Consider the following 7,345-nt stretch of genomic DNA (forward strand, 5'->3'; position numbering starts at 1 on the left):
TATATGTAAATCTAGGTGCTATTCTTTTATGTTGGCTTATTACTGTAGGCCTGAAATGTCTTCTCCCTGACTGCTCTCGCATATTAGATATGATAGTTCAATTTTATGTGCATGTTGGATTTGTTCTTTTCTCACATTTCTGTTGCAGGTGGAGAAACTCGTCTTTGTTAGTTAGAATAACACTTTTGTTTTAGGAGTTAATCTCAGGGAGGAGCGGATACATTCGTACAAGGAAGGCTGATAACGTGAGACGGTGTTCTTTCTCACTAGAGAAGGCCTGGGAATCGAGGCCATCAAGCCAAGAGCTGGGAGTATAGAACCTGAGTGGAAAATCACATATGAGGGGTGCCTAGTGGAACGAGGTGATCGGAAGACGAGCAGTGGGTGTGTTCTGAGAATTTTGTGTTTGAAGTATGTACAGTGCTCCAACGGTTGAGTCAGGAGAAGAGAGGAGATCGCTGCATCTTAGACCGAGTTCTGTAGCCGTTGGCTACTTGACACATACAACGTGAGTGCACTTCTTCGTGAGTATTCACTTGCTGACACCTTTTCCTGACTTGCCTGGGAAATGCTAAGTAGGGATGCCACTTTAGTAGTAGAGTAGGGACAGACTAATGCTTTTCACTTACGAACCCCCAATGAAGTCTGATATTGATGTGTGGGCACTTATTGCCTGTGTTCTTGTGTTGGAATTTGTTATTCTCTACATGCTCCTACGCTTTAACTTTGCTCATAGGTTTGGCTTTGTATTTGTTCCGATATATTTGGCTTTGTAATAAACCCACTAACCCAGAACCTGGAGCCTGTGATTCTTCGGACTTATGAATCATTGTGTTTATGAACCTGATGTGAAAAGTTGTTTCTCCCCTCTACACTTCTAAGCAGGCACCAACGGTCCATTGACCGAGAGTTCCAGAGTAAATTGGAGTCAGGGAACTCTGCCCCATCACAACCATTTAAAGTCTGTCTCCCCACAACCCATAACTTTGAATTCTGATGTTCTGTTTTCTCTCCTTTACAAGGTAGCCAGGTGTAAGGGCCAGGTCAGAGGGCATCCTCCTTCTGAATTGTCATCAATGCAGTTGAACCTTTGTAGATATAAGCAGAACTGACATCTCCTTCTGTAATGCGGACCAAATAATATCATCCCATGAAGATACAACTTATGATATATTATAGGCTCCTGGAATTGATCCATTAACCGAACTATTATTGAATAGGTTATTGCTTCTTTACAGTAAGATCATTTAATAATAAATTGTATCTCATGTAAAAGGTGCCTTTGCCGGTGATGAAGGTGGTTGAGCAAAACCAGGAGTAAATTCTCCACTGTAAAATGCTTAACAAATGTGTTATTCCTTCTCAGTCAGTATCTGTATGTTGTCATTGGGATAGGTTTTCTTCTGAACCAATTTGTTTTCACAATTATACTGTTTAGGAGGTGACAAATGCTCTGCGCATTTGGGAAACCAGAAAATGAAGCGTCATCTGGCAGTCCAATGCTCTTTCCAGTCTGGACAAAGTTTCTCTATATGCTATGATCAGCTTTATTTACTGGAGAGTTTTTTTGCAAATGCATTGCAGTTGCAGCGTTTCTCTTACAATATATCACTGATTCCTACCTCGCCGCAGAGACCTAGAGCACCCTGCCCGTCCACCGAGGCAATCAGCGTCACTGCCTCAATTCAGGAAGGAGCTCGAGACCTGGCTCATCGACTGAACCTCCACGGCCAGACGGATCAGCAGCCGCCCCCGTCCAGCACCTTGAGACCCTCAACGGTGAATAGCGGCGCTTTACAAACCCCGCATTGATTTATCGACTGGATCATGCAAAGTTAAGTTTGACCACTTCAAGTCGTATTTTTTCTTCTAGATTGGTTTGTTATTTGTTAGGATTGTTGGGCTAAAAATAATTTCCTGCGGCACTGGTTCATTTCCTCTGTACTTAATTTTGCAAATGATTGATGCTACAACAGTCTCACAAGATGGAAATAAAAGCACTTTGAGCTCAATCTCTGCCCTTCCTTGTCGTTGGGGCACCTTGTTGAGTCCATTCCTACAGTCTGGGACACTTCTTTGCAACGTGTCCCTTATACCACACCAGCTTGAACTGACCCCTTCTTTCAAACCATTGAGGAAGCCTGAGGACTGGAGATCCAGGCCTCGGAGCTGACATCCTTACAGCCTTAGAATCAGTCCCTAAACTGGGCATCACTAAAACATCCAAGGTAGATTGTCTTGTTTGCCAAGTCTGAGATGTGCATTTTGTCCTTTCTGAGGTCATCTGTGGGCGCTCTGAAGAGCCAGGCTGAGGTCCGCAGCAGTTGCATCCAAAACCAGTGCTTTAAATGGGCCGGTACTGTCCAATACAGAGTACCGGCACTTATTTATTTTGAGAGGGAGAGTACCGGCACTTCTCAAGAGAGACATAAAACTCTTAGGGCCAGATGTAGGTAAATCTAATTTACCGACTCATAAATACCGAATTTTACCGATTCGGTGTTTATGAATCGGTAAATTAGAAGGAGGGAGATGTAGGTAATTTTTTATTTTGAATTACCGAGTCTGTAAGATTTGGTATTTACAGATTTGGTAAATACCGAATCGGTATTCCCCATTGATTCCTATGGGCTCAAAAGCCCATAGGAATCAATGGGGGATACCGATTCGGTAGTTACCGAATCGGTAAATACCGAATCCAGCAAAGGTGCAGGGGGTGTCACTTTGACACCCTCTAGCACCCCAAGTGGAGGCTTGTGTGCCATGTGGTACACATACATGCCCTAAGGGCATGTCTGTGTATCACATTGCACAGGTGTGCATGTACAGATGTGCATGCACACCTGAATTCGGTATTTTACCACCCAATAGGATTCGGTGGTAAAATACCGACTCTTAAGGGCCTGTGGCACTCTGTGGAGTGCCACCTACATCTTTATTTACCGAATCGGTAAAATTACCGATTCAGTATTTTACAGAATCGGTAAATTTACCGAATCTGTCAATTTACCGATTCTGTAAAATAATGGCCCCTACATCTCAATCACCAATTACCGGTTGGTAACGTAATTGGCGACCTACATCTGGCCCTTAATTGGAGAGTACCAGCACTTCTCAGAAACAAGCATGTACTCTGGTACAGAGTACCTGCACTTCTATTTTTCCATCTCAAGCACTGATCAAAACCAAACAGGATTTCCACTGAAAGTTTGTAAAACCAAATCTCTGCAGCTCAAAATCAAACAAGGGACCGTTCCTGTACAGACAACTTCTTCGAAGTGTATCCTTGAAGAACGTAGAAACAGTCTTTCGGTCCCTGATTCTCCAGTAGTCTTGGCTCTGTTGCCCTGTGAATCATGCAGTGGACTCCACAAACACCTTCCGTAGAATAACATTGGCCATAGGCCCCCATGATAACTATATTTACAAAGCTTAGCATTCAGGAGCTATAACATAGCTCCTTACAGTGAATGAGGGTAAGATGTAGGTCCCCCAATACCGGTCGGTAACGGCCGAAATTACCGAATTTCGGCCGTTACCGACCGGTATTTGGCATTTGGAATGTAGGTGGCATGATTGTAGGATTCGGTATTTTACCGAATCGGTAATTTAAGGAATCAGTAAATTACCGAATTCTTGACATACCGATTTGGTAAATTACCGAATCCGTAATGTAGAGAGCACTCAAGTGAGTACATTCCTCAGTTAAGGATTCGTTATTTACCACAAACTACAAGTTGGTGGTAAATAACGATAAACCTTTGAAAAAGCAATTATTTGCTTTTCCAACAGTGCTATGTGGCAGACATACATGCCCTTAGGACATGTATGTGTGCCACATGTGCACCCATGCACTATTCAGGGGTGCAACAGGGTGTCAATGTGACACCCTGCCACCCTTGAATGTGTTCCCCATTTTACCGAATCAGTATTAACCGATTCGGTAATTCCTATTCATTCCTATGCCTCCAGGCCCATAGGAATGAATGGGAATTACCGAATCGGTAAATACCTATTCTTAATTACCGAATCTGTAAAATGTACCGAATAATTAGCTACATCCCATTTACCGATTCTTAAATACTGAATCGGTAAAATTCGGTACTTAGGAATCGGTAAATGGGAATTACCTACATCTGGCCCTAGATATGGCAAAGTTCTGTTCAATCTCCTTGCTTCCTGATTGCTAGAGGAAAGAGTTAGTTCACCCAGAAGCCACGGTGTCATCCTGAAGTATTACACATGTGAAAGGTGTCATGACTCTCCTTAAGAGGGACCTAGACAGAGCAAAAAAGTTAAACAAAATCATCCTTGGCAATCTGATAATGCTAGCTGGAAGATGGAGAATTATGTTGCAGTACATAAGCTGGGTACCAAACCCCGCTGACATCAGCAAAATAGAAGAATGCCACCGATAATTCAGGAGAAAAATCTAAATGGAACAAAGCTGCAAAAAGGCAAGAACCAGAAATAAATATATAGAAAAACTGGGCCTTGAACATGAAGAAAAATTGGGAACGAATGCATTGCGATTCATCTACGTGTCATGAATGTCTCCTTTATAAATTATTTAAACTGGAACTGACATCAATCAATCAATCAATGAATGGCTCGTAAAGTGCGACTACTCACTCGTAAGGGAACTTCCAATACACGTCTCGGGATAATCAACCATATGGGAAGGGTAGTTCATATTCCCTGGAAAGCCTCTTCCTTCAGAATCAAGGCGTAGGGCGAAAACGCCAAGAAAAGTACTGAGTCTCACATCATTTTCTATGACTGGGATCCCTGGCCTTATTTATAAGAGTGGCCCAGTTTGCGAGAACTCCCAGCTACATGCTGGACGGGCACCAAGCAGCACACTGTCCAGTGGGGAAGTGTGGCTCAGGGGTTAGAGACGGCAGACCCGGAAGCTGAGATCGGCCCTGGACCAGGGTTCAATTCCCCGCCTCGGCGGGTCTTGGGCCAAAAAATATTCCACGGACGATAATTCTCGCTCCGGTGCCTTCTCGACTCACGGGTTCACACTCTGCGACTCTGGGCAATAGCTTGCTTAATCTCCACAACAGCCCCTCGCGGCGGGATGCCTGGCTGTCACCTTGTGGATACCCTGCTGGGGTTATCTCACAGGGGAATACCAGGACGAGTTCCCTAAGCAAGCGCCGGGAAACCCACTGCGGGTAGCTGTGCGCTATATAAGCTCAAATACATTTACATTTACAGGTGAGGGGCTTGCACACAGACTTCCTATGACCGTGGACAGTCTCTGGTGAATCCTGGCCACAGTTGTGACAATGAATATGCTCAGGAGGTAGGATTTTATTTGGTGTTGGCTTTTTTGTTAGGTGTCAAGGACTGGAAGATGTGAAGCTCTCTCTGGTTTCCTTCATGATTGCCCCAGGAAAGTGAGCCACCCAGCACTAACCATACATCTGAACGTTGTCAGGGGTCTCATTTAAGAGGAAAAAACACTAATAGGTGAAAAATACCTCTTTGGAAATACAGATTGTCTTCATTGAAGATGAAGAACTTTAAAAAGGGCTGGGAAACAAGATCTAAAAACTTCACTGAGAAAGAGTCGAATGATAGTCTAAATCTTCAACTTGGGAAAATCTAACAGGGAAAAAACAGCAAAAACTTATGATAAAAAGCATTTAGGGTGATGAATCCAACAAAAATAGAGGAATGAAAAGCATTGTGACACTCCCATTTTTGGCTCTAAGCTCATTTGTCGATGAAGAGAACAGGAAATGACTTCACAGGAAAATGGTTGACCGCCATCTTGGACAGGGAAGCTCTGGTTTCAGAAACTGGGTAAACGACCATCTTGGATAGGAATTATTATAATCCTAACCATACCCACAGTCACAGGAAAATGGTGTTAGAATAGCATTGCAGCAGCAAGAAGAGAGCTCAAATGGCCCACAACCTAAATTTGATGCAACAAGCATCTTGGATCCTCCGTGCTGCCATACTCCTTCCTCAGAACTCTCAGCTCGATATCATGGACCATGACCAGAGCAGCGCACCACCAGTGGAAGCTTTTGTGGACTCTTGCCATGGTACTGACCACAGCAGAAGTGGAATCCTTCCTGCAAACCAAGCCCACCTTCTCTGAGGAATCAAGGTCACTCTCCTGTGGGATCTGTCTGAAGATGCTAGATACTTCTGGATTTCACTTAGTACTTGAAGACAATTCTCTTCAAGGAGTATTATCCCCTGGCTTTCCCAGTAAAGTTCATCTGCTACTTACCCCTTGTAAATGATCAACCCTTATCCTTGGTCCCTCGCCCAAGTACTTTGACAGACCATTGGAGCACAGCATCATTGTGGCTTCAGGCACCACTGGTAAACAAAGCCAACTTTTACAGTTGCATCCCAGCAAGCTCTAACTTCTGTGGGAATAAGGTCTAACTGTTGGCAGCTGCCAAGAAATGAAGTGCATGAGTGGTCTCTGGCTGGAAAAGGTACCGCTTAACCCCTTCGACGCTCATGACGAGCTCAGCTCGTCATGAGTTACGGTTCTCGAACGTTCATGACGAGCTGAGCTCGTCATGTAAGGCGGGTTTTAAAAAACTCAGCGCACAGCGGAAAAACCGCTAGCGCGCATGAGGTTAAAAATCAAATGTAGTCCTTCAGCCCAAAAGAACCTTATCAGACTACCATACACATTTGATGAGATCCACCCGTCCTCAAACAAGCTGAATATGTCCCGCCATATGGAGCCCTGTGTGTCCATCCATGGAAAAGAAATGTATATGCCGTGTTCGTAGACATCCATGTGACTTTGGACCCGGTAGAATGGCGCTCTTTGTGTGAAACGCCGCTGTCCATCAGACTGCCACAATGTCTTCTATACTTGGTTGAGACCTTGCTCTCCCTTACATGGGCCAGGATTCAGCTAGATAATAAGGGAGACTGTCTGACAAAATCATGACTTCGTACGGCCTCAAACAAGGCCGTGTCCCGGCCACATTGTTGTTTGTATTATTCTTAGCAGATCTTCAGAAGGCTCTTTCCAAAGCAAGGACCCTTCCTCCTAAAATGAAGGGTTCTTCTGTACGTATGTTACTTTACGCTAATGAACCTGCGCTGCTTGGCCTGGCTCTGATAGAAGAAAACCATGCTTGATGTGTTAGCTGCTTATTGTACTCTTAACTGCTTGATGATGAACCCTGCTATCACTCAGGTGATGGTGTTTGGCAATTTACAAACATAGGCAGTACAAGTATCTTTAAGTCTTATCAAGAATCTGCCCTGTGGATCATGAAGAGCTGTAGGAGGTTTAATCTTCCCTAAGATGGTTATTCCATCCAATCTGTCCCCAAAACTGATATGCAAACAT

Source organism: Lissotriton vulgaris, chromosome 9 (genome assembly GCF_964263255.1).
Source record: "Lissotriton vulgaris chromosome 9, aLisVul1.2, whole genome shotgun sequence".
Taxonomy (NCBI): domain Eukaryota; kingdom Metazoa; phylum Chordata; class Amphibia; order Caudata; family Salamandridae; genus Lissotriton; species Lissotriton vulgaris.